This window comes from Vicia villosa, linkage group LG6, assembly GCF_029867415.1.
Source record: "Vicia villosa cultivar HV-30 ecotype Madison, WI linkage group LG6, Vvil1.0, whole genome shotgun sequence".
In the NCBI taxonomy this organism is placed as follows: Eukaryota; Viridiplantae; Streptophyta; class Magnoliopsida; order Fabales; family Fabaceae; genus Vicia; species Vicia villosa.
In genome coordinates, this window is record NC_081185.1 from 101,084,869 (window position 1) to 101,108,596 (window position 23,728).

Genomic DNA, 23,728 nt, shown 5'->3' on the forward strand with positions numbered 1-23,728 from the left:
CATTTGCACCATGCAATGATACTTTGAGAAAGAACCTATCTGAATTGTAGCATCGGGTAGCGACTAGCCCTTAACATTTGTCAAGGGTAGTCCCCCCACTACGTTCCTAAAGGCCAGGATGGGTTAAGGGTAACTAAAGGTCCTTGAGCTCCGACGCACCCACAGACACATACATAGACCTCCCTCATTTGAGAAAGGTGTGCATATGCTACGGAGTCCTAACTCAAGCGTGAACTTCATATTGACTCATCTCCCACATATGTGAAAGAGGCCTCCATGACTATGCCACTCCTAAACTTAAGTGTTCTTGAATCCGGGAATAGGATTCGTCCTTCAATTTTCCCAAAACGCCCCTGAAAAATAAAACAAACAAAACAAACAATAGAAAACATTTAAAGTGAATCCTAAACTTTTAAGGTAACCCCTCTTTTATCGAATTAAATCCCCAGCAGAGTCGCCAGTTCTGTAATACGGTGAACTGACTTTTATAATCGGAATGTCGCGGTTAAGCATGAGTCGCCACCGACTTTTATTTTATCCAAACTAAATCGGAAAGGCTAAAAGAAACAGAAAAAAAACCTTTTAAAGAAATCTGAGTTCGGGGGGTAATTTATGCAAAGGGAAGGTGTAAGGCACCCTTTGCATCCATGGTTTGCCATGGGCTCTTAATTGCTTTGCTTGCTCGTTTTCAGAAAATGTAGATGAAAGAGGAAAAATGAACTTTAGCTCGTAAATGAGCGTAGCCAGTTTTTTGAAGAATTTTGAGAAAGAATATAGAAAATAGAGCATGGCAAGGCAATTAGGGGCAATTACCTTAAACTCAGATGATAGGTCTCTTTTTAGCCTTTCAGAATGAAAGGGTCAATCCTTGCCATAAGAGGGCAGGAAGCCTTTCGTTTGGAGGTTGAAGGGTCATCGAAATATCCTTTGCCATAAGACTGTCCCATGCCATAGGAGGGCAGGTAGTCTAAGGTAAGGATCAGAATAAGCCTTATTCGTAGGCAGCCAGAAGATACCTCAGCCTTTTTCCGTAGGCAACTTCCGAGGGTCGAGGTCATATTTGTGTATCGAAGGCAGCATCATTTAGGGTCGCATGACCTTTAGTTATCGAGGCAGCATGGCTGAGGTATCCTCATATTCGAGGGACATGGCTTATTCTGCAAAAAACACAAAGGCAACAGGCAACAAGGCAACAAGGCAACAAGGCAACAAGGCAACAAGGCAACAGGGCAACAAGGCAACAGAGAGGTTACCCCAAAAGAGTGTGTGTGTGCCACAATCACGTGGTTATATTCAAATATATTATATTGTAAGTTTAGTGATTCTATGTTCAATTCAAAGGTTGCACTCCCTAGGATTACTAACCACGCATTTAAATAATAAAATCAAAACAGATATGGGGGAGGGAAATTGTAACCAGCGGATCCCTTAATAGGGTTTGACATAAGTAATAATAATTAAAGCATAAAATATTGAAGTTAGGTTTTAGGGTTACCAAACTCGTAGCTTTGGCGATCAACGAACCCTGAAAAGGTGGAAAAACAAAAATAGGGTGAGTGCATTATTGGTTCCAATGCAGGTATGGTTAACCCTAATCAATAAAAATAACAATAAAAGAAAAAGGGTAAAAGAAACTTAGCTTCGATTGATGAAGGTTGATAGTCGGAGATTTGCCTTTGAGTATTAAGCATTGACCCTGATCATTAAAGAAGTGGCGGAGAAAAATAAGAGGAAGTGAGTGCAGAGGGATTTCATTGGCAGGGGTAATCAAACCCTAATTAAAACAAAATAAAAGGCAGAAGAAAAAAAAGTTAAATAAGAAGAGATTAGAACTTAGCTTTGAATTTGACGTGGCGCGTAGCTGGAAGGTATTTGAAAGGTCAACCCTGAAAAGGACACCGAAAAAGGAAAATAGTTTAGTGTATGAATGAACTAAAGATAAACTCGCAAACCCTGATTATGGCGCCAGTTAACCATGGTTAATAGAATAAATAAATAAAAAGGCCAAACTAATTAATTATAGGTTTTCAACCTAATTAATTAAATCGTCAAAAATAGGGTTTCGATTAAATTCGCTAACCCTAATATTTATTTTTAATCAATTGATCAAAATTAATAAACAAATAAGTAATTTTAAGTGATTTAAATTAACTAAAAAAACTATTTAAACAAATAATATATTATTATTACTTATTATGTTTATTTAGAAAGAAAGAAATTAGAAAGAAAATTTTTATAAAAGTTTTGTTTATTAAATAAAAAGGTATTTAAAAACATGAACAACATATAAAGTAAAAAAAAAAACAAGTTATATAGTTAAAAAATAAAGAAAGATTAGGAGAACTCAGCTTGGATCCTGTGTTGGCAAGCCTGGAAGTCTATGGCGCATGTGCAGATCTGAGGACGTTGGATCTGATGCGGGTGGAAATCTAATGGTGGTGATTGAAGGTGCATCCTGGACGTGGGAGGATCAAACACACCTGATCTGCAATCAAGGAGAAATTAAGAAAAAAACGCAGGAGGCGAGGATCGAACCCTCCCCCTGCAAGTTATGCACTTATGAATACACTCTTTGCCATTACGCCATGTTTACTTCGCTGAATACAAAATTAATGTCAAACATAATATAGGAAACTGAATCGTTAAAAAAATTGCAAACGAATCTCGCGCCCCTCTCCCCAGTACTGTTCATCATCGTTTTGCTTCTTCCCAAAGAAGCTGTTTACTTTGACCACAGTTGACTTTTAGGCTAACCCAGTCGACTGTTGACTTTCTGAGCAATTGAGTAATCAATCTTTTGAGTTGAGATCTTGATTTGAATTTGAACAAAAGAAATAGTTTGGGAAAATTTTGGGGTATGACAGGTTGGGTTAGGGAAAATGTATGGTTTGAAAAATTGGATTAGAGTTTTTCCCTTGTGGAACCTGATGTATATGATTCTGTTATTTCTCCTCAATGGAATTAGTTTTCCCATAAAAAATCCTAAATTTATAAGAGATAGAGTTTGGAAACCAATTTTGTAGCAGTTAGATTGAACTCACATACTTCAATATGGTATTAGAGCATAAGTTTGTGTTGAGGATTCTAATTTCTTCAACACAATAGTGGCTGAGACACGAACAAACCAATTAAGGCCAGCGCATAGGTGGAAGAAGAGACGAGCCAACCGGTGCACACTAGAGACAGATTGATCCACCAAACCCAAGGTTTAACTACAACCTTTTTAACTATAACAACTTAAATGTAATCTTTTAGAGTTGGAATTATCGCGGCTGTAGACACCAGACGTGTCTTCTAATAGATCCTCGATAAGAGATTTAGATTGTACACATTTCAACTACGAGATCTTATACCATATTAAATGTACGTGGGTTGAGCCAAGTTGTCTATACAAAACCAGCTTGTAAGGTGAGGGATGTCCCTCTATATAAACTTTTTCCAAGCTCTATTTCTTATTAATGTGAGACATAAAATTTTTCTCGACACCCCTTACAAGCCGGTTTCATCGGGATGAGTTAGATTTAATTCACATACTTTAATATGGTATCAGAGCGTATGATGAATAAAAGTGATAAAACGTTGGTTTTCACGGAAGTTTGAGGAAATCAATAGTCATTTCCACAGATGACACCATTGTTTTAAGTGGAGCGAGAAATACGTTATGGAGAAGGAAATAACTCTTTTGGTGCGGCCGCAAGAGCTGTTAGAACAAGAATTGTTCTGATCAATTATCTTAGTTTTGATGATAACAATAATATGAATTTTGCTTAAGATAATATGGTACTCTAATCCAATGCAATTTCCGTTTCAGGAAATATATAAAGAGTACGCATAATTCAGCGCTCAGAAGCTTTGTCTCAAGGGTTCAGCATGCAACATCAGAACATGGTCTGGCAAGACATCAAAAGATGGTCGAAGCAGAATCAGAACATGGGTCTATGGAAGCATCAGAAGAACAAGAGAACAGAAGCACTGAAGTTCTGATGGTATCACGCTCAGAAGCACTTCAAGGTCAGAAGATCAGAAGATGCTTTGCACCAAGCTGTTTGACTCTGATGATATTCAAACGTTGTATTCACAAACATCAGATCAGAAGGAAGTACAAGTGGCAAGCTACGCTGACTGACAAAAGGAACGTTAAAAGCTACTAAAGGCTACGTCAGTAGACACAGCGTGAACAAGGCTCGAGGTAGTTGACAAAAGCGTATAACATTAAATGCGATGCTGTACGGAACACGCAAAGCATTAAATGCACTCAACGGTCATCTTCTCCAACGCCTATAAATATGAAGTTCTGATGAGAAGCAAGGTTAACGATTCTGAACATTTACAACGCCTATTAACTTGCTGAAACTCTGTTCTACTCAAAACTCAGAATCTTCATCTTCATCAAAGCTCACTACATTGCTGTTGTAATATATTAGTGAGATTAAGCTTAAACGTTAAGAGAAATATCACAGTTTGTGATTATAGCTTTTAAGAAGCATTTGTAATACTCTTAGAATTGATTACATTAAGTTGTAAGGAACTAGAGTGATCGTGTGGATCAGAATACTCTAGGAAGTCTTAGAGGTTATCTAAGCAGGTTGTAACTAGAGTGATCGTGTGGATCAGTATACTCTAGAAAAGTCTTAGAGGGTATCTAAGCAGTTGTTCCTGGAGTGATCAGTGTGTGATCAGAAGACTCTGGAAGACTTAGTTGCTGACTAAGTGGAGAACCATTGTAATCCGTGCGATTAGTGGATTAAATCCTCAGTTGAGGTAAATCATCTCTGCGGGGGTGGACTGGAGTAGTTTAGTTAACAACGAACCAGGATAAAAATATCTGTGCAATTTATTTTTATCTGTCAAGTTTTTAAAGCTACACTTATTCAAACCCCCCCTTTCTAAGTGTTTTTCTATCCTTCAATTGGTATCAGAGCGCCGGTTCTAAGGTGCAAGCACTTAACCGTGTTTAGAAAAGATTCAGGAAGAGAAAAACGCTTCAGTAAAAGATGGTTGATGAAAGTGAAAAGTCTACACCTGCATCTACATCTGGCTCTGCTGAGCAATACAACGGTAACAATGGTTATACTAGACCGCCGGTATTTGATGGTGAAAACTTTGAATACTGGAAAGATAAACTGGAAAGTTACTTTCTTGGTCTAGATGGTGATCTATGGGATCTTCTGATGGATGGTTACAAACATCCAGTAAATGCCAGAGGCGTAAAGCTGACAAGGCAAGAAATGAATGATGATCAGAAGAAGCTTTTCAGGAATCATCATAAATGCAGAACTGTTTTGCTGAATGCTATCTCTCATGCTGAGTATGAGAAGATATCTAACAGGGAAACGGCCTATGACATATATGAGTCCTTGAAAATGACTCATGAAGGAAATGCTCAAGTCAAGGAGACTAAAGCTCTAGCTTTAATCCAGAAGTATGAAGCCTTCAAGATGGAGGATGATGAAGACATTGAAAAGATGTTTTCAAGATTTCAAACTCTTACTGCTGGATTGAGAGTTCTTGACAAGGGATACACCAAGGCTGATCACGTAAAGAAGATCATCAGAAGCTTACCCAGAAGATGGGGTCCTATGGTGACTGCATTCAAGATTGCAAAGAATCTGAATGAAGTTTCTCTGGAAGAGCTTATCAGTGCCTTGAGAAGCCATGAAATAGAGCTGGACGCAAATGAGCCTCAAAAGAAAGGTAAGTCTATTGCATTAAAATCCAATATCAAGAAATGCACTAACGCTTTTCAGGCTAGAGAAGAAGATCCTGAAGAATCAGAATCTGAAGAAGAAGATGAACTGTCTTTGATCTCCAGAAGGCTAAATCAACTCTGGAAGACCAAGCAAAGGAAGTTCAGAGGCTTCAGAAGTTCAAAGAAATTTGAACGTGGAGAATCTTCTGATGACAGAAGATTTGACAAGAAGAAGGTCATGTGCTATGAATGCAATGAGCCTGGACACTTCAAGAATGAATGTCCAAATCTTCAGAAGGAAAATCCCAAGAAGAAGTTTCATAAGAAGAAAGGTCTTATGGCAACCTGGGATGAGTCAGAAGATGATTCAGACTCTGAAGATGAGCAGGCCAACTGTGCGCTGATGGCGACAGAAGATGACGGATCAGAATCTACATCAGAATCAGATTCTGAAGAGGTATTTTCTGAACTTACTAGAGATGAGTTAGTTTCCGGTCTAACTGAACTTCTGGAACTCAAGTCTCAGATTAGTCTCAAATACAAAAAGCTGAAAAAGCTATTTGAATTTGAAACAAAGAAGCTTGAGTTGGAGAATTCTGAATTAAAAGAAAAACTTTTAAAATTATCCAATAATGTTGGATCTCCTTCTGATTCAGAAAAATCCACTCCTAGTCTAAACCATATTCTGAAAGAATATGATTTAAGTTTCAGGAAGTTCTTATCTAGAAGTATTGGCAGAAGTCAGCTAGCTTCTATGATATATGCTGTGTCTGGAAACAAAAGAGTCGGCATTGGTTTTGAGGGTGAAACCCCATACAAACTTGAACCTGTTGATGAAATGAAATTCACATACAAGCCATTGTATGATCAGTTCAAGTATGGCCACTCCCATGATATTAGGCACACTTCACATGCTCAAAGTTTTCACATAACACACACCAAAAGGCATGTGACACAACCTAGGAAATATCATGAAACTCACATTAAAAATTATCATGCTGTTCCTCCTATTGCTTACAATTTTAAACCCAAGTTCAATCAGAACTTGAGAAAATCTAACAAGAAAGGACCCAAGAAAATGTGGGTACCTAAGGATAAGATTATTCCTATTGCAGATATCCTTGACTGCAAAAAGGACAAAGCACAACATGTCATGGTACCTGGACTCTGGATGCTCACGACACATGACAGGAAGAAGGTCTATGTTCCAAGACCTGGTGCTTAAGTCTGGAGGAGAAGTCAAGTTTGGAGGAGATCAGAAGGGCAAGATAATTGGCTCTGGAACTATAAAGTCTGGTAACTCTCCTTCCATTTCTAATGTACTTCTTGTAGAAGGATTAACACATAACCTCTTATTTATCAGTCAATTGAGTGACAATGGTTATGATATAATCTTTAATCAAGAGTCTTGCAAGGCTGTAAATCAGAAGGATGGCTCAATCCTATTTACAGGCAAGAGGAAGAACAACATTTATAAGACAGATCTGCAAGATCTTATGAGTCAGAAGGTGACTTGTCTTATGTCTGTTTCTGAAGAGCAGTGGGTCTGGCACAGAAGATTAGGTCATGCTAGTTTGAGAAAGATTTCTCAGATTAACAAACTGAATCTGGTCAGAGGACTCCCTAATCTGAAATTCAAATCGGATGCTCTTTGTGAAGCATGTCAGAAGGGCAAGTTCTCCAAACCTGCATTCAAGTCCAAGAATGTTGTTTCTACCTCAAGGCCATTAGAACTCTTGCACATTGATCTGTTTGGCCCAGTCAAAACAGCATCTGTCAGAGGGAAGAAATATGGATTAGTCATCGTAGATGATTATAGCCGCTGGACATGGGTAAAATTCTTGAAACACAAGGATGAGACTCATTCAGTGTTCTTTGATTTCTGCATTCAGATTCAATCTGAAAAAGAGTGTAAAATCATAAAGGTTAGAAGTGATCATGGTGGTGAATTTGAGAACAGATCCTTTGAAGAATTCTTCAAAGAAAATGGTATTGCCCATGATTTCTCTTGTCCTAGAACTCCACAGCAAAATGGAGTTGTAGAACGAAAGAATAGGACTCTGCAAGAAATGGCCAGAACCATGATCAATGAAACCAATATGGCTAAGCATTTCTGGGCAGAAGCAATAAACACTGCATGCTATATTCAGAATAGAATCTCTATCAGACCTATTCTAAATAAGACTCCTTATGAATTGTGGAAGAATAAAAAGCCCAACATTTCATATTTCCATCCTTTTGGATGTGTATGCTTTATTCTGAACACTAAAGATCATCTTGGTAAGTTTGATTCCAAAGCACAAAAATGTTTCCTTCTTGGATATTCTGAACGCTCAAAAGGCTACAGAGTATACAATACTGAAACATTGATTGTAGAAGAATCAATCAATATCAGGTTTGATGATAAGCTTGGTTCTGAAAAACCAAAGCAGTTTGATAATTTTGCAGATTGGGATATTGATATATCAGAAGTTGCTGAGCCAAGAAGCAACGCATCAGAAGCAGAGCTTCTCAGAAGCAAAGAATCTGAAGATCAAGTATCAGCTTCTCTGGAGAATCTAAGCATTTCTGAAGAACCATCTGTCAGAAGATCATCCAGACTCATCTCTGGTCATTCAGAAGATGTCATTCTTGGAAAGAAGGATGATCCAATCAGAACAAGAGCATTCCTTAAGAACAATGCAGACTGTCAATTAGGTCTTGTGTCTTTGATCGAGCCAACTTCTGTTGATCATGCTCTAGAAGATCCAGACTGGATAATTGCTATGCAAGAAGAACTAAATCAGTTTACAAGGAATGATGTTTGGGATCTTGTTCCTAGACCAGATGGATTCAATATAATCGGCACAAAATGGGTCTTCAGAAACAAGCTCAGTGAGAAAGGTGAAGTGGTAAGGAACAAAGCCAAACTGGTGGCTCAGGGTTATAGTCAGCAAGAAGGGATTGACTATACAGAAACCTTTGCACCAGTGGCCAGGTTAGAATCTATTCGTCTATTAATTTCATTTGCCACTCAACATAACATCACTCTCTATCAAATGGATGTTAAGAGTGCCTTCTTAAATGGTTATATAGATGAAGAAGTTTATGTCCATCAACCTCCTGGTTTTGAAGACTCTATGTCTCCTAATCATGTTTTTAAATTAAAGAAATCGTTATATGGATTGAAACAAGCTCCCAGAGCTTGGTATGAACGCTTAAGTTCTTTCCTTCTGGATAATGGTTTCACTAGAGGAAAAGTGGACACTACTCTCTTTTGTAAAACCTTTAAAAGGGATATTTTAATTTGTCAAATATATGTAGATGATATTATTTTTGGAACATCTAATGCTACACTTGGAAAGGAGTTTGCTGAGTCTATGCAGGCTGAGTTTGAAATGAGCATGATGGGAGAACTCAAGTATTTCCTTGGAATACAAATAAATCAAACATCAGAAGGAACGTATGTTCACCAAACCAAGTATGTGAAGGAACTTCTGAAGAAGTTTAATCTTCTAGACTGCAAAGAAGCCAAAACTCCTATGCATCCAACATGCATCCTAGGTAAGGATGAGGTAAGTAAGAAGGTAGATCAGAAGTTATACAGAGGTATGATTGGATCTCTTCTATATTTGACTGCTTCTAGACCTGACATTCTGTTCAGTGTTTGTTTGTGTGCTAGATTCCAATCAGATCCTAGAGAATCTCATTTAACTGCTGTTAAGAGAATTCTAAGGTATCTGAAAGGTACTACTAATGTTGGCTTAGTTTACAGAAAATCTAAAGAATACAACTTAGTAGGATTCTGCGATGCTGACTATGCTGGAGACAGAATTGAAAGAAAGAGTACTTCAGGAAGTTGCCAATTTCTTGGAAGTCATTTGATCTCCTGGTATAGCAAGAAGCAAGCAACTATTGCTCTATCAACAACAGAAGCAGAATATGTCGCTGCTGCTGGTTGTAGTACACAGATGCTCTGGATGAAGAGTCAGTTAGAAGATTATCAGATATATGAGAGTAACATTCCTATATTCTGTGATAATACTTCTGCTATATGTTTATCTAAGAATCCTATTCTTCATTCAAAAGCTAAACATATTGAGATTAAACATCATTTCATAAGGGACTATGTTCAGAAGGGTGTTATATCTTTAAACTTTGTTGATACAGACCATCAATGGGCTGATATCTTTACAAAACCCCTGGCTGAAGATAGGTTTAAGTTCATTCTGAAGAACATCAGTATGGATTTATGCCCAGAATGAGAAGATGAGAAGTTCTTACGTATGAGTATCTTCTGAAATAAATGTGAATTTTTTTAAAATCAGAAGTTCTGATTGAAATCTTTTAGAAATTATGATTCGGTTATTACTAACGTTTCATTGTCTAAGTTGATTCAGAACCTCTTTTAAAGCAAAACAGCTGTAACGTTTTATCTCGGGATGGTAAACCTGTCGTTACTATTCATGGATAAGCGTGCGTGCAGTTGAAGGGACGCCGACCATAGGTAACTGTGCTAGTCACCTCATTTGTCTTTATTATCTCTCCTCATGTCACGTAACATTAAATGCTATTCATCATTCGTTTCATTTTATTTTCTTTTAAATACTCTTCAAACGCTTCTCTTTCCCTCTTATATTTTCTCTACTACACTTTGTCCTTGTTTTCCTTCCCTATCGTTTTGCATTCATATCAAACCCTAGCTATTCATTATCTGCAAATCCATCATGAACTCTTCATCAAGCCCAGGAAATCATGAAAATGATCAAAACAACAAGAGAAAAGCTGTTGAAACATCTCCTTCCAAACCCAAAAAGATAAAAATCACCTATGATCCTCTCAAGGTGAATCCATTCGAAGCAATGTTATCTGGAAACTATTCTAGACGTGTGTTTCAACCCCCTGGTGAAAGCCCTCCATCATCTCCATCTTCTTCCTCATCTTTCTACCTTCAAGACTCAACTTCCTCCTCATCTAACCTTTCCTCTCCCTCAACCCATTCCAAAGAAATCTCTTCATCTTCACCTACTGAGAATGTTGTATCTGATAAAGATTGTGGAAGATCTGCATCAGAACCAAGTCTCCCTGACCCCTCGCCTGGAAGCCCAAGAAGCAGTCAGTGATGCGTTTCACTCCTTCATGGCATGCTGGCACAGATTTTGTCTTAGCTAGGGTCCTAGGTTTTGGTCTTAGTAGTTTTCTTTCCTTGTTGCATCTGCTTGTTAAACATCTTCTCATGTAATATCTTTTGATTAATCAATGAAAAGTTTCTTTGTTTTACATTCCAGTGTTTTTATTTGTCGTTTTATTCATCTGAATCTTTTGAAATATTCTTTTTGATGTTATGACAAAAAGGGGGAGAAGATAAATGATAAATGATTTGATTAATCTATCAGTTGCTGGGTAAAGCTCCCACACATTTACTAACAAGAACTGCAAGTTCTATATGGTTTAAGTGTTTTGCAGGTATAAAGGAGTGAAGAAAATCTTCAAAGCAAACACAAGAAGCAAAACCATAAGAAGTGTTATTCTGTAAAAAGAATAAGCTCATGGAAACTGAAGCAAGCCGAGTGCTGTCAAGCTTCAGAAATCAGAAGCAAGAAAGAAGAATAAATCAGAAGCACTGAAAATAGAATTTGATCCATATTTGTCTATTTGCTTTGACAAAATTCTATTTGCTCTGATACATTATTTTAGCCTATATGGCTCTGATACATATCATGTGTTCAAATATACATTTTATGTTCTGACTCGTTCATGCTGAATTTTGTCGTTTAGTTTTTAATCTGTAACATTTCAGGATGTAGAGATGCTCTGATGATGCTCTGGTACATTCAACAATGTTCTGATACAAATCTAGCATGAAGTGATGTTGGTAGAAATTCAAAGCTCTGAAGCTATCCGAGGGAAGCAGAAATTCAAAGCTGTGAATGTTCTAAAGATCCAGAAAACTCAAGTTCTGAAGCTGTCCTAGATGGAAGCAGAAATCAGAAGCTGTGAATGTTCTGAAGATCAAAGAAATTCAAGTTCTGAAGCTGTCCTGAATGGAAGCAGAAATCAGAAGCTGTGAATGTTCAGAAGATCAAAGAAATTCAAGTTGTGAAGCTGTCCTTGATGGAAGCAGGAATCAGAAACTGTGAGTGTTCTAGGGATCTAAGGAAATTCTAGTTCTGAAGCTGTCCAATGGAAGCAGAAGTCAGAAGCTATGAATTCTCTGAAGACAGAAGCTTATATGATCGTCTCTACCGAAATAATCAGGGAAGTCCTTTATTAAAGTTCTTCGAGTATTTATTTCAGGGGGAGATTATTTATCTCAGGGGGAGATTGTTAATCTCAGGGGGAGACATATTCATATGCTTATGCTATAGCTGTGTAATTTGTCTTTTGCCGTCTGTTCTTTCTGATCGCAAATTCATATCATTTATATATGTTTTTGTCATCATCAAAAAGGGGGAGATTGTTAGAACAAGAATTGTTCTGATCAATTATCTTAGTTTTGATGATAACAATAATATGAATTTTGCTTAAGATAATATGGTACTCTAATCCAATGCAATTTCTGTTTCAGGAAATATATAAAGAGTACGCATAATTCAACGCTCAGAAGCTTTGTCTCAAGGGTTCAGCATGCAACATCAGAACATGGTCTGGCAAGACATCAAAAGATGGTCGAAGCAGAATCAGAACATGGGTCTATGGAAGCATCAGAAGAACAAGAGAACAGAAGCACTGAAGTTCTGATGGTATCACGCTCAGAAGCACTTCAAGGTCAGAAGATCAGAAGATGCTTTGCACCAAGCTGTTTGACTCTGATGATATTCAAACGTTGTATTCACAAACATCAGATCAGAAGGAAGTACAAGTGGCAAGCTACGCTGACTGACAAAAGGAACGTTAAAAGCTACTAAAGGCTACGTCAGTAGACACAGCGTGAACAAGGCTCGAGGTAGTTGACAAAAGCGTATAACATTAAATGCGATGCTGTACGGAACACGCAAAGCATTAAATGCACTCAACGGTCATCTTCTCCAACGCCTATAAATATGAAGTTCTGATGAGAAGCAAGGTTAACGATTCTGAACATTTACAACGCCTATTAACTTGCTGAAACTCTGTTCTACTCAAAACTCAGAATCTTCATCTTCATCAAAGCTCACTACATTACTGTTGTAATATATTAGTGAGATTAAGCTTAAACGTTAAGAGAAATATCACAGTTTGTGATTATAGCTTTTAAGAAGCATTTGTAATACTCTTAGAATTGATTACATTAAGTTGTAAGGAACTAGAGTGATCGTGTGGATCAGAATACTCTAGGAAGTCTTAGAGGTTATCTAAGCAGGTTGTAACTAGAGTGATCGTGTGGATCAGTATACTCTAGAAAAGTCTTAGAGGGTATCTAAGCAGTTGTTCCTGGAGTGATCAGTGTGTGATCAGAAGACTCTGGAAGACTTAGTTGCTGACTAAGTGGAGAACCATTGTAATCCGTGCGATTAGTGGATTAAATCCTCAGTTGAGGTAAATCATCTCTGCGGGGGTGGACTGGAGTAGTTTAGTTAACAACGAACCAGGATAAAAATATCTGTGCAATTTATTTTTATCTGTCAAGTTTTTAAAGCTACACTTATTCAAACCCCCCCTTTCTAAGTGTTTTTCTATCCTTCAAGAGCTTCTGGGTGGTGGAGCAGGAAATACTTGCAAAGTTAACCCTCAAATATTTAATTCAGTAAAGTCATAAATATATAATTTGAGAGTGAGAATCAGGTAATATTTTAAAAAGTGTGTCTGTGAGTTGGTATATCGTATACAATTAAAACTATTTTGTCTAACCTAAAATGAAATGCGGAGAGTCATCCGATCACATCCAACGAAAAATAATGCACTAGCAATTAGGATCAAGTGTTTGACTTTTGACGAAGTCTCATCCTTTTCTTCGTCCATTGAATAGATACTATAAATTGAATCTTATAATTATACATTTTTTTGATCATGTGGCTTGTCCAAAACAAAATTATTTTTAAAATAATAATACAAAGATAAGAAACTAAAATATCAATTAAAAATTTATAATAAAATAAAAGCATTTGATCATGTATAATGTAACAATAAAAATACAAAGATAAGAAACTAAAATATCAATTAAAAATGTATAATAAAATAAAAGCAATTGATGATGTATAATGTAACAATAAAAATACAAAGATAAGAAACTAAAATATCAATTAAAAATGTATAATAAAATAAAAGCATTTGCTCATGTATAATGTAACAACAAGTACAAAGTAATCCAAATTTAATTTTATATTACTAGTCAATAGTGATCTTTAAGTTAACTTATTTGCTGTCATTCATTGAGAGAGAATTTATACTCAAGTAGTCCCAACATATTGAGAGCTCAAACTTTTGTCTTGCTTTCATAAGCATCTTTCAAATGTTAAACTAATATGTCACCCTCCAATGAGGATGGTGTTGAAACTACTGTTTTTAACACTTCAGTTGGCGTAATCGGTTACACTGGTTTTCGTAACCGGTTACGAACCCGTGAAACAGAGTTACTGGAGGTGTTGCAGTTGCGTAACCGGTTACGCTGTTTGCCGTAACCGGTTACACTGAAGCTTAACTGTTTTTGTTGTTTCTGTTTTGGGTGTTTTAATTCATTCCAATCATTTTGTAATGTGTACTATATAAGGAGCTCACTACTCCTATTTGTTGTTAATGCCAATTTATCATCTCACCCTCAATTACTCTCTCTCTTATTTTCTTCTCAATTCTCTAATCTTCATCTTCTTCAATTCATCATTTTCTCCATTAAAGAAACCTTAATTTGATTCGTATGTTCCAACATTTGGCATCAAGAGCACTGGTTCTGATCCGATTCCGCTGCAACAATGAGTACCAATGATCGAATCCCTTCCAATTTACCGATTCTTGATTCGAAGAATTATGATAAGTGGTCTAAACAAATGAAGGTCTTATTTGGATATCAAGAAGTTCTTGATATCGTCAACAATGGTGTCACACCACTTGGGGCTGAACCTACAGCTGCACATCAAGCCACCTTCAAGGAAGAGAAGAAGAAAGATTACAAAGCTCTCTTCTTGATACACTCTTGCGTCGATGGTGATAATTTCGAAAAGGTCGGTGATTGCGAGTCCGCGAAGCAAGCTTGGTTAATTCTTGAGAAAGCATATGCTGGGGCTGCGAAGGTGAAGGTTGTAAGGTTACAAACTCACAAGAGGCAATTTGAGTTAACACAAATGGAAGAGAAGGAAACAATCAACGATTATGTGACGCGCATTACGCGTTTGGTGAATCAAATCAAGCCGTGTGGGGAAACTATCTTAGAGCAGAATGTTGTGTCAAAAATCATACGTTCGTTAACGTCAAGATTCGACAACATTGTAGTTGCTATTGAAGAGTCGAAGGACCTTACGTCATTGAGCAAGGATGAGCTTCAAAGTTCCCTAGAAGCACATGAACAAAGAATGGACGAGAGAGGAAGCGATAAGGCAAAGGCGGAGACAGCTTTGCAAGTTCGTTTCAATGAAAGGAGTAAATATTCGAAAGGGAAATGGCCTTCGAAAGGGAAGCAAGGTGATGGTGAAGCTAAACATTCGAAGGGACAAAAGGGTGAGAGAAGCAAGTTAAATGGTTATGGTGATCGGAGCAACGCGAGAGGTGGAAAATCAAGAGACATGAGCAAAATACAATGCTGGAAATGTAAGAAACTTGGACATTTTCAAGCAAAGTGTGGTGCTAAACAGCTTGAATCTAAAGGGGATGAAGCCAAGGTTGCGAGGCAAGATGTGGATGATGAAGCCACATTCTTAATGATGATTACCGATGAGTGTGACGGCATAACAGAGGTGCTGGACAGCAGCTGCAAGTCACGGGACAACAGCTGCAACAGTGCAGAAAATGCGACAGTTTTGAGTTTGAAACAAAATGTGATGATTTCGGTTCGAGATGGAACTCAAGGCAACGAAGAGTGGTACTTAGACTCCGGATGTTCAACGCATATGACGGGAAGAAGAGATTGGTTTGTGCAAATCAATCAAGTGGCGAAAAATAAAGTGAAGTTTGCGGACGATTCCACTCTCATGGCCGAAGGTGTCAGTGATGTGTTAATCGAGAAAAAGGATGATGGACATTCTATGATAAAGAATGTGCTATATATTCCAGGTATTAAATGTAATCTTTTGAGTATTGGTCAATTGCTCGAAAAGGGTTACAACATACGTTTGGAAGATAAGATCTTGCGGGTTGTTGATGCTAGTGGTGTGTTGATCCTAAAGGCTCCTATGGCTACCAATAGGACTTTCAAAGTTGAGCTGAAAGTATTGGAGCATAGGTGTTTAGCTACAGCTGCAAGTAGAGAGGAGTGGTTATGGCATTATCGTCTCGGTCACTTGAGTTTTCGTGATCTCAAAGCGTTGCAACAAGAAGGTATGGTTACCGGGCTGCCACACATTAACGTTCCAGCTGAGTTGTGTGAAGAATGTGTGAAAGGAAAGCAACACAAAGGAAGATTTAGCAAGGGTGCGGGTCATAGGACTAATGCACACCTTGAGGTGGTGTATTCCGATGTTTGTGGACCTATGCAAGTGGACACATTCGGTGGCAATCGATATTTTTTCATGTTCATCGTTGATTTTAGTAGAAAGTTGTGGACTTACATCATCAAGAGAAAGGATGAGGTGTTTGATGTATTCAAGAAGTTTAAGTCCATGGCGGAGAGGCAATGCGGTCACAAGTTGAAAACTCTCAAAACGGATTGTGGAGGTGAGTATACCTCGGTTGCGTTTGGGAAGTATTGTGATGATGAGGGTATAGTACGTGAGGTTGTACCAACCTATACGCCGCAGCAAAATGGTATTGCCGAGAGGAAAAATCGTTCAGTTATGAACATGGTTCGAAGCATGTTAAGCGGTAAAAATCTACCAAAGGAACTATGGGGAGAAGTGGTCTCTACAGCCACTTACTTGTTGAATCACTGTCCTACAAAGAAGCTCGAGAAGCTTACACCGGAAGAGGCTTGGTGTGGATTCAAACCGAATCTAAGTCATTTGCGAATATTCGGTTCGGTGGCTTATAGACATGTGCCGGATCAACTAAGAAAGAAGTTGGACGACAAGGGAGAGGAAATGATATTCGTTGGATATCACTCTACAAGCGGTTACAAACTGTTCGATGCGAGAAATCGGAAGATTCTGATTAGTCGAGATGTTATTTTTGAAGAAAATAACAGCAGCAGTCACAGTGTAACCGGTTGCGGCCAGCTAGTACAAACTGGCGTAACCGGTTACAGACAGGAAAAATAGAGCATGAATTCTGCAGAGAACAGTATAACCGGTTACGGCCAGCCATATCAAACAGGCGTAACCGGTTACGAGCAGAACAGAATCCCAACTGCAATGTTTTTTGATGATCCAGTCAGTCCCGAAACAGTTCCGCAGCCCCCGAATGATTTTCAAACTGAAGAAAATCGTAGAAGATCAAAAAGGCAAAGGGTGTTGCCTTCTAGACTCCAAGAATGCGAGAGATTCCAAGATAATGAAGTTAATAATGAAGGTGATTTCGTCCATTTTGCGCTTATGGTCGAATTCGAATCGGTGAATACGGAGGAGGCTCTAAGGGATCCAAAATGGATTTGTGCAATGAAAGAGGAGCTGGAATCAATCGAGAAGAATGGTACTTGGGAGTTAGTTGATCTACCTCATGGTAAAAAGCCGATTGGTGTATGTTGGGTCTATAAAGGGAAAGCAAACCCAAAAGGCGAGATAATCAAGTATAAGGCTCGATTGGTAGCGAAAGGGTATTTGCAACATGAAGGAATAGACTTTGAGGAGGTGTTTGCACCTTTGGCTAGGCTTGAGACCATCCGGTTGGTTGTTGGTATTGCAAACAACAACAATTGGAGCGTTTATCAAATGGATGTCAAATCTGCGTTTTTGAACGGTCCACTTGATGAGGAGGTTTATGTTGGACAGCCTCCCGATTTTGTAGTGAAGAATCAAGAGATGAGATACTACAAGTTGCATAAAGCCTTGTATGGTTTGAAACAAGCTCCAAGAGCTTGGAACAAACGCATAGATGATTTTCTTGTCGATATTAATTTCAAGCGGTGTGTGTCCGAACATGGCGTGTATGTGAGATCGAATGCTAAGGATGGTGTGATAATTCTTTGCCTAGATATGGACAATCTCTTGATTACCGGCAGCTGTGAGGAGAGTATTTCAAGGTTCAAGAAGGAACTCATGAGTGAGTTTGAGATGACGGACCTTGGTATCATGAAATACTTCCTTGGCATAGAGTTCCAAAGATAAAAAATGGGACTGCTCATGCACCAAAGGAGGTATGCACTTGAGATCTTGAAAAGGTGTGAAATGGAGCATTGTAATGTTGCCATTACACCATGTGAGGCAAGGCTACAACTGTCCAAGAGTGAGGATGAGCAAGATGTTGATCCAACTCAATATCGAAGATTGATTGGATCATTGCGGTATTTGTGCAATACGCAACCGGACTTGGCATTTAGTGTCGGTATTGCGAGTAGATTCATGGAGAGACCAAAGGTATCTCATATGGCAGCTGTCAAGAGGATCCTTAGATATGTTAAAGGGACTCTTGGTTGTGGAATTCTTTTTCCGGCATCGGATACGGGCCGAAAGTGTGATTTACTTGGTTTCACCGATTCTAATTGGTGTGGTGATAAAGATGATAGAAAGTCAACGGATGGATACATCTTTATGCTAGGTAGAACCCCAATCTCTTTGTGTTCGAAAAAGGATCTGGTGGTAGCACTCTCATCTTGTGAGGCCGAGTATATTGCGGCATCGTTGTGTGCTTGCATAGCCATGTGGCTTATGAATCTATTAAAGGAGCTTAATAGTAGTGAGGGTGAGGCTATTACTCTCCTTGTTGATAATGTTTCTGCGATTAACCTTGCGAAGAATCCGAATGCACACGGAAGGAGCAAGCATATAGAGATGCGGTTTCATTATTTGAGGGAGTTAGTGAGCGATGAAAAGTTACGATTGGGATATTGTCGAAGCGAAGATCAAGTGGCTGACTTGTTGACCAAAGGGGTGACAAACGAAGTGTTCAAGAGGCTGAGAATGAAGCTGAGCATGCTTGACTTGGACCAACTGAAGTGAGGTGGTGTGTTGAAACTACTGTTTTTAACACTTCAGTTGGCGTAACCGGTTACACTAGTTTTCGTAACCGGTTACGAACCCGTGAAACAGAGTTACTGGAGGTGTTGCAATTGCGTAACCGGTTACGCTGTTTGCCGTAACCGGTTACACTGAAGCTTAATTGTTTTTTTTTTGTTTCTGTTTTGGGTGTTTTAATTCATTCCAATCATTTTGTAATGTGTACTATATAAGGAGCTCACTACTCCTATTTGTTATTAATGCCAATTTATCATCTCACCCTCAGTTACTCTCTCTCTCTCTCTCTCTCTCTCTCTCTCTCTCTCTCTCTCTTATTTTCTTCTCAATTCTCTAATCTCCATCTTCTTCAATTCATCATTTTCTCCATTAAAGAAACCTTAATTTGATTCGTATGTTCCAACAGATGGATACTAGTAGCTATACAATATTTCATGTGAGTAGTACGTATACTAGAGAAAAAAGAAGTGAAAACTTGTTCATCATTCACATTTGTACTTCTCATGAGTTTGGTACGTAATTGTGTTGAAAAGACATTCAGTATTAAATAATTAAAAACTTCGTTGTTATAATATAATAACACTGAATTATTAGGTAATTTTGGAACCTGTATATCGAAGGTGCCAAATGAGTAAACTTGTGAGAATAAAACTCTCAAACCGCAAGAAAGGGATTGGATGCCTTCCCATTCATATCATAGAAAAGATGACAGGCCAAATAATTTTCTTCTACTTTTATGCTATAAAACTCAGACACCTCTAAAAATAAACGTGTCGTGGTGTCTGACATTTATATGACATCCGTACGATACATGTTGAAAAAATCTGACAAATATCTTTTAAAATTCTTTTTCTTTATTGTTTCGATATTCTTTAAATCGTTGTCGGACATTCATATGACATTCATACGATATTCTTTAAATATAAGACTATCGTGTATATATATATATATATATATATATATATATATATAGTGGTGTCGATGTCCTATATTTTTTATATTATGAGTATCAAAATATCCGTGTCGTATTGTGTCATAGTGACGCAAATTTTGAATTGTATAAATAAATAAATGAAAATAGACATTAAGAAAGTTTTGTCTCTTTAAAGAAACTTATCCCCAAGATTAATCAATGTGACTTCCAATCTAATTAAAGAATTCAATATTTTATGCATGAATTTTATGGTACAGGTATACGTATTAGTATTAAATATACAGCAATGATATGTGTACACTAAAGTGTACACCTACACCGTATTGGTATATGTACGGACGACACTGTTCATGTACGGGGCGGTACTATTCACCGTCCGTACATGAACAGTGCAATATTATATTAATATTTTTTTTTTTACGTTTTTTATTTATTTTTAAAAAATATTTTTTTTTTTTATATTTTTTAAAAATATATTTGATAATACCTGCAGATTTACTTTCGGATTTACCTGCATTTAAAATTACTTGCGGATTTACCTAAATTTGTAGGTAAATTCGCAAGTAAATCTGCAGGTATTGTCAAATTCGTAGGTAAATCCGCAGGTATTGTCAAATCCGTAGGTAAATCCGCAAGTAAAATCCGCAGGTATTATCAAATCCGTAGGTAAATCCGGAAATAAATCCGCAGATATTGTCAAATATTTTTTTAAAAAACATAAAAAAAAAATTTTTTTAAAAAATAATATTTAAAAAAAATGTAAGAAAAAAAAATTAATATAATATTGTACTGTTCATGTACGTACGGTGAATAGTACTGTCCGTACATGAACAGTACCGTCCGTACATACGGTGTAGGTGTACACTTTGGTGTACAAATAGCATTATTGTTAAGAGAAACGTTATATGTACACTCAAAGTGACACATACACCGTATAATGATACGGTTTTCTTTTTTCAAATATTTAATATTTATTTTTTATTTGGCCTGAGACACAAACAATCACATGCACATGTGTAATATGATACGGTGTATTTTTATGGTGTAAAATTGTGGTGTACACATAGCATCCCTCTATTGTTAAATATAACAGATTCTATATCTATTTAGATTAACACGTGATGATGTGGTTGAAAGTCTTCCAATTTGTGAGTAGGAAGTGTATTTTAGCACAATTTGATTGAAAATATGTCTCATATGGGACTAATTTAAACAAGTATATCTTGAATGGGAAAAAAATAATCATGCTTGTTCAAGAGATGTTTTGAGCAGAGAGGAGAAGTCATTGTATTTTCTTCTGTTTTCTTAAAAAGTTCCAAAATCCCCTCTTCTACCAAATTAGAGTATCAAGACGTATATTGAATATATAGTAATATATTTCTTAATTTCTTTATATAAATATTGAATAAAGTTAAAGTATGTTTCATTCACCCAAACAGAAACTTTCATGCAGCATCTACTATTAAAATATTAGACATGAATAATTAGGGATAAGGCTTCACAGAGTTTTAGATTCTTAAAATACCATTCACTTTAAAGAATATTTTGCATGTATCAAAAACTTCTCACTTTGGTTTCTATTTTGTCTTCACATTGTTTCTCCAACATTTGTTTCATCTATAAATAGTAAATCATAACCACACATCAAATCCCTCCACCACCATAATCCTCTCCCTCTTTCTCTCTGGTATTCAATAATCCTTTTCTTCACTCTTTAAAAATCCATTTCCAAAATATGATTCAACAAGAAAATTTTCACTCTCCATGGCCATTAATTTATGAAGACATAAACTCATCAATTTTTGTTAATCATCATCATCAAGTTGTTGATCCATATAGCTTCACCATGGTAAACCATGTTGATGATAACTATATTCCATATGGCACTATCATGGATGACCATGTGGAGAAATTTGATCCATATGACATCATCATGGATGACCATGTTGATGATTATGAATTCAATACTCTACTAACCACTTCAGATAATAGTTCTCTCTCTGAAATCTCCATATTCACCAATGATCATATCCAATTTCCAATTGAACAAGAAACCTTAGAACTTCCATCACTAATGGAATTTGAATCTTTTCATTCAATTTTCTGTCCCCAAATTGTTGATATTCAAGATCATGAATATCAAGAAGAAACTCAAGCAAGCTTCACTTCACAAAATCTTTACCAAGGACAAAGTTCAAATCTTTACACCCATGATTTCCCTTCACAAAATTTTTCCTATGAAGAAAGAAGTCCAACACAATCAATGAAATCAGATTTTTCCTCAACACAGCAATCACTTAATCTTCCACAAGAAAACATTGAAATTGACAACAAAGTGATTCTTCCACACTTGATGGAAGCACATGGAGAAGCCTTGGAGAAAGGACAAAAAGCACTAGCAGAAGTTCATTTGAAGTGTATAAGCCAAAAGGTCACTCCACTTGGTGATTCTCTAGAGACACTTGCATTTTATTTGTCACAAGAAGTGACAAATCATGGAGATTTTCTCAAAGGGGAAGCTCACGAGAATTTTGGAGAAGCTTTTAAGGTAATTTATCAAGGAAATCCAATTGGAAAAATTGCTCATTTTGCAGCTATTTCATCTATTCTTGAGGCTGCCATGTTGGAAGATTGTGATGAAATTCACATAATAGATTTTTGTATTGGAAATGGAATTCAATGGCCTTTTTTATTAGAGGCTGTTTCAAAAATGAAGAAAAGATTGAAATTGACATCAATAAAATGGAGTGATGAAAATTCTGAAAGTGTTTGGAATTTTGAGGATACCAAAAGGGAACTTTATGATTTTGCTAAATCATGTGGTTTGAAATTGAAGGTAGAGGAAAAAGGATTGGAAGAATTGGTTTGTGAGATCAAAAGAATGAAGAAAAGGAGTTTGAAGAAAGAGTTTTTGGCTTTTAATTAATTTGATGACCGGTCTTCCTCATATGGGAATGGTAAGAAGGAGAAGAAAAAGTGCTTTTGAGTTTTTGAAAGTAGCTGAGGATTTGATCAAGAACTATGGTAGCAAGGGAATGATTACTTTTGGTGATGGTGATGCATTTGGAAAACTAAAAAATAGTATGAATTTTAAGTCATTTTATGAAGGGAATTTGATGCATTATAAGGCCTTGTTGGAATCTATTGAGTCACAATTTTCAGAAAAATTATCAGAAGCAAGAATTGCATGTGAAGTGTTGTTTGTTGCACCTTGTATATCTTCTCTTGATTGGTTACAAACATGGGAAGAGATGAAAAGTGATGGTAATTTTGAGGTTGAGTTTGGCTTAGAAGGTGGAAGATTGAGCAAAAATGTTTTGATGGAAGTAAGTGAAATTTTGAGAGGAAGTGAAAGTTCATATGAGGCAAGAATTGAAGGACAAAATGATAATGAACTTGTTTTGGAATGGAAAGGAACTCAATTGTTAAGATTTTCAATCTGGAAAAACTAAAGTTTAGGAAGTTATGAGTACATAGTACCTTTTTGTTTTTTAAAATGTTCCAATTAAAATTACATATTCAATTGATAAATGTATAGTTATTATAATTTTATGAGTAATGCTATTCTTATACCCATCAATTGCACTAATACTTACATCAAACACTGTTGACCGTATTTATACAGTGAACAATGTTTTTTAAAATAAAATAATAATATTTCTTTTTTATTTTTAAAGTTACGGAAGGCACTGTTCATGTACGGACGTGCATTAACCAACTTCAATACTGCATTAACCAAGTTTTTACACTGCATTAACCAAGTTTGATGACTGCTAAAAATGATTTCTAATGCCTGGATGTTGCATTAACCAACTTCATTACTGCATTAACCAAGTTTGGTGACTGCTAAAAATTATTTTTAATACCTGGATGTTGCATCAACCAACTTCATTACTGCATTAACCAAGTTTTTACACTGCATTAACCAAATTTGAGTAATGCTATTCTTATACC

The 23,728-nt window shown here is 36.8% G+C and overlaps 1 pseudogene; it reads left to right on the forward strand.

Annotated features, from left to right (window-relative positions):
* Positions 1-21,327: 21,327 nt before the first annotated feature.
* LOC131611960 (protein NODULATION SIGNALING PATHWAY 2-like) lies at positions 21,328-23,338 on the forward strand (annotated as a pseudogene).
* Positions 23,339-23,728: the final 390 nt, after the last annotated feature.